Below are 10,656 nucleotides of genomic sequence, written 5' to 3' on the forward strand. Positions count from 1 at the left end.
ATCTGAGATAACAACGTGTAGAGCTGGATGAACACAGCAGGCCAAGCTATTCTTCATTTTTCTGAAGAAGGGTCTAGGCCCAAAACGTCAGCCTTCCTGCTCCTCTGATACTGCTTGGCCTGCTGTGTTCATCCAGCTCTACACCTTGTTATCTTCTATCTATCTACTCTTTCCAGATTCCTCCTGATATTGAAAACTTCTACCAAATAGATTTAAAAAACATTTGGACATGTACATGAATAGGAAAGGATTGGGGATATGGGCCAAATGCTGGCAAAAGGGACTAGATTAATTTGCGATATCTGAGTTAGACCGAAGGGTTTGTTTCCATGCTGTGTGAATGTATGAATCTAAATCTCACCTTAGTCTTCTCTCCAAGGAAAACAGACCCAATTTCTCCAGTTTCTTTATTGGAGTTTCTCATACCTTGAGCCATTCAGCTCCTTTGTCTTCCTCTTGTCCTCCTTAACCTCCTTTTTTTATCCTTTTCCTTTTACTCCTCCACTTTCTTCTTCCTCCAACCATTTTATTTGGCGTCATCCCCACACTGGTCAATCCCCTTCTCCATCACCCCCTGTCAGTCACTCAATCTTCTTCCAAACCTGTTGAATTGAATTTTCTCACCAGCCCTTGTCTGCTACTTAGGTCATTCTGCTTCTTCGTCCTGGCAGACCCATCTCCAGCACTCACGTCACTACATTTCTCCTCTCTCTCTCTCTATCTCTCTTTCTGCAGTATACTGTTTCAGTCTTCTTCTTGGCTTCCCACAATCTTTACTGACCTGCCCCACCCAAAGTGCTGCTGCCTCATTTTATCTTCTTCTGTTACTCGATCCACAACTCCACCCCAGCGATCACTTCTTGTCAGTATCCAGTCATTGTTTCTCTCTTATTGACGCTGCCCCTGTTTCCACAGGCTGTTCTCATAACCGTCTTATAGTTTCTTCCTGTCAATTCAGTGATACTATCATATCACATGGCACTCCACCACATGTCTTCCAATTCTTTGATTTGATTTATTATTGTCACATGTACCAAGACACAGTGAAAAGTATTGTTTTGTGTGCTGCCCAGACAAATCATACTTTACCTAAGTACATCAGGGTAATAGAACAGAATGCAGAATATAGCATTTAAGCGACAGAAGGTGCAGAGAAAAAGCAACTACTCCTACCAGAGCTAATCCATTGTTCCAAGCTTCCACTTTGTACTATCACTGACCCCAGGTACTCGTTATCTCCCTTCTCCAAGTCTTCACCCATAATCTTTACACCTTCACTCTGATCCTCTTCAGTCGTATCAAACCAGCAGTTCATATAGTGGACCTTTGGTCTCTTGATATTCATACCCCCGTCTATCAAGGATCTCCTCAAGCTAGTCGGTCACGTTCTCATTGCCCAACCACACAGCCCAATGTCATCCATTGTGGTGGCACTTCCTGTCTTATTTGCTCCATTATAACATCTATGGAAATCAGAAAGATGAAAGGGTTCAATGAAGTTTTGTAAAGCATTATTTAGATTCACATTTTTACCTACCAAATTCCAAAGATGGATTTACCTACTTTCATTGGGAGAGATATTTTATTCTTGTTTTAAAGTGATTATGCATGCAAAAGTAGTTTGAGACATTTTATGGAAGTTGTGATATTGCGCTATGTAGATGCAAAGCTTTCTTTTAAAAAAAAAAGGTAGAAACTGAAATAACTTCACAGAGGCCAGTATCACATCACCAAGTCACTCTTTATTTATGCGTGGAAAGTCCTTGACATTGATCCAACTCTCTGAGTGAGCAGAACCTCTGACACTCCTGTTTATATCTGTCAGCCAGGGCTCCCTGATTACACCAGATTAATGGCCTCAATCAGGGAGTTCATGAGGTCCACCTGGCTGACCTTGTTACAGTCACTGCAGAAACCCACAATCACCAACAATATTGCATTATGTTAAAAATTGACATGGAAGTCACTTAAGTACATTAGTGTCCCTTCAAGAAGCCTAGTTGTTAATGTGATGCACTTATTTGTTTTGGCTCATGGAGTCACCAAATATTTGGACTGAAAAGCTTATGTCTGGCCAGGATAGAGGAAACAAAATTTTCCAGAAATAATCAGGCTTCATGAGCAGGGGGAATGAGTAAAAATGTAACTGTGCTACATTTGAACGAATGAAGTCAGTTTTACAACACTGTATGGACTGTGAGTGGTGACCAGTATAGAAGTATGAATGAGGGTGAATTGAACATGCGTTTCTTAAAAACTACAGCCAGGCCTGTCAGGAAGTGTTCTGATGCCACAAACATCTGTGAGTCTTCCTTTCCAACTGTTTTGTTCCCTCTCATGTTCTTGAACTTTGTGGAAAAAAAAGCGTTTGTGAAAGCTATTTAGGGAAAGTGAAGAATAAAAGAGCACATGGTGTCATCCACCAGTGACTCGGGATTTCTGTTGTTACAATTTTTTTGCTGTTTTCGCTGTGTACATATCAGCTGCTATAATTTTCTATGCCACTGGGTTTTATCAGTACTTTATTGTCTGTGAAAACTTTGAGGGATCCCTGAGAGCTGTGAGAAGATGCTGAGCTTTGGTGGATCGTAGCACCCCCCACTCCAAGGGTGAAAAAGCTGCACACAATCAGCCAATCAGAGTGTGCCAAGTGCAACCTGCACTTTCACCTGGGAAACACGTTTCTTCCCTCCTGTGCAACAGCCTCCTTGGCTGGCCAAATGTGTGCATCTCTGCGCTCCACCAATCTGCCCTCTTCCACTCCTCCAGCCTTAATCACTCCATCATTAACAGTGTGCATTCAGCAGCCAAAACCATACACTCAGAAATTCCCTTGCTAAATTTCTCCACCCCTCTGCCACAATCCCCTCTTTTTTAAATAGCTCCTCAAACCCTTCTAACTCTTCAATCAAGCTTTTGGTCATTTGGTCCTTTCATGCATTGGCATCACATTTTGTTTCAACTCTTGTGAAGCACCTTGTGACATTTTTACTATTTGGAGGTGCTGGACAAATGCAAGTTGTTGTTACCCAATCTAACTTTTAGGATAATAGTGAAAATGGATAACAGAGATTCAACTTCCAGCTGATCATAATACTTGGGACTTTATGGATTAAAGTGACCTTTAATAAGGACAAGGTCTAACCTAAAATAGCCATTGTGAAATACCTGACCAATTTCAGACAAAGTCATGAAACTATCAGCAAACAAGGATCAGTCTGTGCCGAAACTAACATTGTTAAAAAGGTATGAAACTCAGATCTGTGTCTCCTGGTTGATTCACAGCTTCTTGGATATTTTCCCGAATCAGCTGGCTCAGAGATGTCATAAGACACTTACCCCAAAAGTGGGAATTGAAGCCAGGCCTCCCACCTCACAGTCAGGGACATTAACACCATGCCACAAAATCCACTCACACCTTCTTGGATGCTATACATTGGGACAAAAGTCACCTGCAGATCATTCAGCTTGAAAGTACAATGATGCCAGACAGAAGAAGCCACAAATAATCTATTTCAACAGCTGTATTTGAACAGCAGAGGAGACAGATGGAAAAATGGATTTGTAAGCATTAACTGAAGTATTCTCTCTCTCTTTCTTAATCTTGAAATCAGTGCCCAGTAAAAAAAACTCAACTTAAAATAACAACCATTCATTGAGAACACAGATATGCGCAGTCTTTGCCACTGTTATGGACGTAACACAACAAGAACAGTGGGAACTCAGGTCATACTTGCAATTCAAAAAGTTTAGGAACTTCAAACAGCAGTTACCTTTTCTGATGAAGGGTCTAGGCCCGAAACGTCAGCCTCCCTGCTCCTATGATGCTGCTTGGCCTGCTGTGTTCATCCAGCTCTGCACCTTGTTGTCTCGGATTCTCCAGCATCTGCAGTTCCTACTATCTCTGATTCAAAGTTACCTTTACCTTCCTGCCTGTAGTAAACAACTTCTCCCCTTCCTCTTATGGATATTACCTATGTTTGTGTATGTGTTTGATGTTGTGTTTTTTAAAATATTTTCAGTGTGGTAGGTAATAAAATGCCTCTTTCGTTCACTCAGAAAAACTTTGTAAGTTTGTTCCTTCATTTTGATCTTGTCAATTACATTTTATTTGAAGTCTGATAGATACATGCTAAGAAAAACAGTAAAAATATTTGTTACAACTGACTGGCAGAGGGGTTAAAAGAGGGGAAACAATTTGCCCCTCCTTACCTGGTCATAACACCCTATCCTTGTATTCATTTCTCCCTCATGTAGCTTGCTAACTTTCCCTTAAATTGCTTCCATATTCCATGTGAGAGCAAGTTTCATATTCTGACCATTCTCTGAGAATGAAGTTTCTACTGAATTTTGCATCAGATTTATAAGTGGCTATCATACATATATCACTTTTAGTCAAGTGGAAACATCTTCTTTACATCTTCATAATTTTGAAGACCTCAGCCAGGTCTTTCTTTTAGCCTTGTGGTTAGACCAATGTATTAAAATAAATACGGAATATTGGAACCCCAATTGATACACAAATTCTAGTACTTTGTTTCTTATCTGGGATGAAGTAGCTGGTCTGAATTAATTTTCAGTTCACTACTGAGCGATCCCTATCGAGCAGTCAAAAAAGTCTGCCAATCCTAACTAGTTTTCAATTGTTTCAGAGATAGTAGGAACTGCAGATGCTGGAGAATCTGAGATAACAAGGTATAGACCTGGATGAACACAGCAGGCCAAGCAGCATCAGAGGAGCAGGAAGGCTGATGTTTCGGGCTTAGACCCTTCTTCAGAAATGGGCGAGGGGAAGGGGGTTCTGAAATAAATAGGGAGAGAGGGGGAGGCGGATAGAAGATGGATAGAGGAGAAGATAGGTGGAGAGGAGACAGACAGGTCAAAGAGGTGGGGATGGAGCCAGTAAAGGTGAGTGTAGGTGGGGAGTTAGGGAGGAGATAGGTCAGTCCATGGAGGACGGACAGGTCAAGGGGGCGGGATGAGGTTAGTAGGTAGGAGATGGGGGTGGGGCTTGAGGTGGGAGGAGGGGATAGGTGGGAGGAAGGACAGGTTAGGGAGGCGGGGACGAGCTGGGCTGGTTTTGGGATGCGGTAGGGGGAGGGGGTGAAGTCCACATTGTGGACTATATATAAACTAACAGTGCAGAATCCCAATTGAAGAATGACCATTGGGTGTGCAGTGATATTCTTTGAACTCTGCTTTAAGCATGAGTCAATACCTTTGGGAGAGGTGTGGAGATCACAAGCAAAGCAATTATTGGCTTTCCTGAACTCAGAAATTAATCTCTTCAATTTTAATCATGGTACAGTGACATTTGTTATCTCAACTCAGTTCTGTACTTAGAAGTCATTGCCTGCTGTTCGGCTTAACCTCTGTCAGCAAGCAGTTGGACCAGGCAATAAAGTGTTGCCTACTGTTCAAGTACAGTGGCTGCTTTAGACAGCCCCTGTACCACCCTCCCTCAGAAGGTGGGCTGATTGGACGGAGATTACTAGGCTAACCATGTTCCTTATTTACGCTATAGGCAGATTTACTGTTGTGGCCAGTTGCCCCTGGACGGCACACAGGAAACAAAGGTAGCATGGAGATATCTGCAGGAGCGGAATCTCAAACTGAATGTTACGCTGCAGTACTCAGCTGACACACAGCCAGGCAAAAGTCTGCTGATATGTGTCATCACACTATACATTGGCAGAATGAGGGGCTGTGGGAGCTGTGAGGCATTAGCAGCTTAACTTGCATGATGATAAGTAGAGGGGGGTGTTGATTTAAAAAAAAACTGAGAAGCAAAGAAAATCAGTGCAGAGAAACAATCTGTGCTGATTTATTATTCCAGAGATTCTACTACCACGTAAAGGGGCTGTCCCTTTTATAATTGTCTTCTGGGGCTCTCATGCATATTTTGAGAAGGTCAGAAAACACCTGACGGAGGGGCTACATTCCGAAAGCTTGTGTTTTCAAATAAACCTGTTGGAGTGTAACCTGCTGTCGTGTGACTTCTGACCTTATCTGCTCCAATCCAACACCAGCACTTCCACATCATATTTTGAGATAGATGTTTTGTAATTGAATTGGATCTTAATGGTCCAATAGCTATGGTAAGTAGATAATCATTGTATGCTGATTTGGGAATGTGACTCTGTGTTGGGTTTGGATTTAATAACCTCTTAATGAAAGGGTCCTTAAAGCCACTCAAGTGAAAAAGTGAGTTTATTTACAATGGAGCAACCATTGTAATCAGAAATTACAAGCAAAGTTATAGAGTTTTTAGTATCTGGTAAATTGTTTTGAATAGATTAAGAAGCAGGTGAATGAGAAAGGGAAGCCTGGCGAGCCATTTTAGTTCATCTTCATAAGAGGGAGGAAGTGCACTTGTCACAACCTCAAGACGATATCAGTGTTGTTAATGCAGGGCCCAGGTTCAAGGGAGTCTCGAAAGATTCCACACTTATCATTGGAATGGCTAGAGCATGAGGAGGCTGTTCGGCTCATTGAGACTCTATTGGTTTTCTGCAAGAGCTGGTCCAGCCCCTCCCTTTCCAGATAGCCCTGCAGGTTAGGATTGCTCACCCATGCTGACGTGACATTGCAGACAGATCCAGGGACACACCACTCTTCCAATAATATCTGAATGGCTTGGATATGGCAACTGAAAACTAGGATTCTGCCCCATTTTCAAATTATTGGGAAACTGCTCCATAACACCAGACTCTCCAATTCAAATCAGCTCAGATGGCTACTTGAGCTGAAGATTTTTCTCATACCTCAGTTACATCCGAATGCATAAAATCAATGGGCAGGAACAAACCAGTTTGACCTTCAAGCCTGACCCACACCTGAAAACACGCCTTCTGCTGTAGTTCCCAAAGCCAAGATCTTCACCATCTAGCAGGAATAACTGAATTACAGAACTGTCGCAGTGCAGAAGGAGGCCATTCAGCCCATCGTGTCTGGGGATGCTCTCCAAATGAGCCTCTTAATTTGTGCCATCTCCTGCCTTGTCCTTGAAACCTCACATGTTCTTCCTTGTGAAATAAAAAGCAAACACAAAAAGTATCTTTAAGGAGGAGGCAATGGCCTAGTGGTACAATTGCTTGACTGTTGGTCCAGAAACTCAGCTAATGTTCTGGGGACCCTGGGTGGAATTTGGTGGAATTGGAGATGGTGGAATTTGAACTTGATAAAGAATCTGGAATTAAGGGTCTATTTATGATTGTGAAACTATTGCAATTGTCGGAGGAAAAACCCATCTGATTCACTAATTTCCTTTAGGGAAGGAAATATGCCATCCGTATCTGGTCTGGCGTACATGTGACACCAGACCCACAGTAGTGTAGGTCTCATTGTCCCCCACTCTGGGATGGGCAGTAAATGCTGCCTGAGCCAAAGACACCCATATCCCATGAGCGAATATAGAAAAATCTGACCCACAGAAACATAATCACCCTTTTGCCTCCGACTGACTTACACCATCCTGTACATCCCTGTTCCATCACCAGTGCTGCATCAAAAACTTGGAACTCTCTCTATAACCATGCAGGGGAGGGAAAAGGTGTAACCTCACTTTGCAGGCAGCAATGGGGCTCGAAGCTAGCCCATAACCCCCTTCGCAAGGACCATAATAGATGATGGGGGTGGATGATGTGAATTAATTTGCCAATATCACCCACATCCCCAAAAGTGTTACGTGACCCAGGAGATAGCCTAGTCTTATTCTGAGGGGTTGCAGATTTTTTTTTTGGTTGGTTGAGTTAAAGGTGTGTTTACATAAGGCTGCTTGTTTATCTAAGGTTTCAGGAGAAGGTGCCCCTAGATCAGAATTTCCATTGCTGTCATATCCACAAGCCAGTCTAACAGAGGGTACAGCACAGATCCCTTTCCCCTGTGATTCCAGCCAGTAATGTACCAATGTAAAAACAACTCTGAGAAAGAAAGCACTTGGATTTCAGTTGCCCAGGCTCACACTGGAATTCCACTTCCCAAACTCTCTTTGCCCCCTTACAATGCTCCTTAAAACCTACATCTTTGGCCGAGTTTTTAGTCCCCTTCATTAATATTCCATCACATGGCTTGGTGTCAACTTTTGATTGATAACACTTCAATAGAACATCTTGAGACCTCTTACCACTTGGAAAGTGCTATGTGAATACAGGTTGTTGCAATTATTCAATGCTTTTCACATCCCAAAGCACTTTAACGTCAATGGAGCACTTTCCAAGCAGCCACTGTTATAATTTAGAGTAACCCTTCAGCCAATTTGGTGCAATGACATGATAGCCAGATAACCAATGACAGTGGCATTGATTTCCTCTGCTACTGATGGAGAAAGGAAGTAATGCGTTCATTCCTTTTTATCTGTAGACAATATATATCAAAAAATAATGATCACATTTCAGTGAAAATTGGTGCACAGATTTGGTTCAAGGAAAATCTGTTTTATCTTTAGCAGTTAAGGACTCCATTCTCATTAGGAGAGAGGGCAAATTGCTTTTTTTTATTTCGACATGTTATGGGTTATTTTAGTTACACTATTGTTTATTATTGGCTTGTCTCAGTTGCAAGAATGGAATTTGTCACCATCGTCAAAACATGAGCAGAGTTTTAAGAGCAGTTTGTTGGATATGGATTGTTCTGGAGCCTCCTTAACGAGCTTGGAGTTCTAAATAAAACGTTTCTTTTTTTCTCAGCTTTGTGGGTCAGATCATCAGTGGGGCAGGGATGAGCCTCCAGGAGAAGCTGTGTCTTTTTGTAATAATGTTGAGTTAACATGCTGTGATGCAGATATGTAGTCAGCTGATTAGCATTTTCACTTATTTTTAACTATGTCAGTCAGTACTCCAGAACCCCTGTAATAAGTGTCTCCAATGAGGCTAAACAATACCATTCAGATGATACTTGAAATAATTATTTTAGTAATAATCATTCCTTATTAATCTTTCTCATAACTGAAGAAAAATGTGTGAGTAATGAAGGTGCTACAATTGGTCGCGTAGTCTTGGATAAGTAGGACACAAATCTCGCAGGAACCTCTTGTTCTCATCCTATTCAATCATCTCTGCTGGAAAGTGAGCATCTGAAAGTTAGGTGTGGGCAAGACCTTCCCATGGTTGAATGGTCCACCGACACCATTGAGTAGATGCAAAAGTAATGGAGTGTAGGGTTGAACATATCTATAAAGAGTATACTTCATCAACTGCTTGTGGCTAATGTAATATTTGTTGGCATGTGACTGTTCACTTGAGCCACAACTGCAGTGCAGTGTCCAAGGGAAGTCTGGCAGAGAACTGAACACATGCAATTACACCATGAGGGGGCATTTAACCTTCTTTAGAAATAAGGCACAGGATGGATAAAATCTCTGATAGAGCAGTTTCTATAGCAATGACCACTTAAAGTGTCAAATCTGTTTTCCTCTGATCATTCATTCAATCCAGGTCACAGTCATTAAATACCTGAAACTCACCTACCTCCAGTAGCTCATTGCAGTAATAATATGGGAGCAACATTCAACAATGACAGCAATAATATCATTACGGAAATTCAATCTGAGGGAGATCCAAACAAAGTATGCGACTCTGTTAGAGAACTTGGCAAAGGCCTGTAACGTGTTATCATCAGGCTCTTTAGATAAACGAGTGATAATAAAAACTGGTTGTGAAAATTGTAAACTGGAAAAGATCTATTCAATTTCACAGTTAGCTACAATTACACACCCTCTGGACACAGTAGTTTATAGGGTTACCCTTGCTAACAAAATGGACAAATTGGAAACACTTTTCAGCGTTCTCCTACATTACTCCTAGACCAGGAAAACTTGGTGACAAGGCTCATCAAAGCATTCCAAGATAAGAAATCGTTCAATTCAGGTCTCTTGAGTATCCCCAACTTTAATTGCTCTACTTATGGTAGATGTGTCTTCAGTCTCCTAGACCCCAAACTCGGAACTTACTTCTCTAAGCCTTTCCATTTCTGATGCAAACAAGGAGCAGAAGTAGGCCATTCAGTCCCTCTAACCTGTTCTGCCATTCAATAAGATCATGGCTGATTTAATTTGATTGTAGCCTCAAATCCACATTGTCTCCTACCCACATCCCCCAACCCCAGTAACATTTTACACCCTTGCTAAACAAGAATCTGCCTTCAAAATATTCAAGGACTCTGCTTCCACCATCTTTTCGGGATGACAGTGCCAAAGATTAGTCTGGTAAACTGCTTACAATACATCTACGTTTTCCATGAAATAAGCTAATCGGTACGGTGCACAGTACTCCAGATGTGATCGCATCAGTGCCCTGAAAAATTGAGGCATAACCTTTGATATTCAAACTCCTCTTCCCCCATTAACACACTCCTTAAAACCTGTCTCTTGATTAAGTTTTTGATCAACGGTGCTCATATCTCCTTCTGTCCAATTTTGCTGTCCAACACACCTTAGAAGTTTTATTACTGCGTTAAGTATGCTATATAAAGACCCAGTTGCTTTTGTAGCAATTACAATTACAACACTGATTTTAAGCTTCATCCCTATATTAGCAAGTTCACTTTAAGTAAATAGGGCTGTCAATGAAGACAAGTGGAAAGTGCTGCGTTTCAAGTGATGAAAAGACCAAGTTGGAGGATCTTGATAATGAATTCGCCCAGAGATGTTACAGTTTC

At 41.7% G+C, this 10,656-nt stretch overlaps 1 protein-coding gene across 5 annotated transcripts in view; it reads left to right on the forward strand.

Moving 5' to 3' along the window:
• LOC109935195 (membrane progestin receptor gamma-B) overlaps window positions 1-10,656 on the forward strand; it is a 65,008-nt gene that overhangs the window by 7,740 nt on the left and 46,612 nt on the right. The gene's annotated exons all lie outside the window — the stretch shown is intronic.

Source organism: Rhincodon typus, chromosome 33, assembly GCF_021869965.1.
Source record: "Rhincodon typus isolate 14 chromosome 33, sRhiTyp1.1, whole genome shotgun sequence".
NCBI classification, from domain to species: Eukaryota; Metazoa; Chordata; class Chondrichthyes; order Orectolobiformes; family Rhincodontidae; genus Rhincodon; species Rhincodon typus.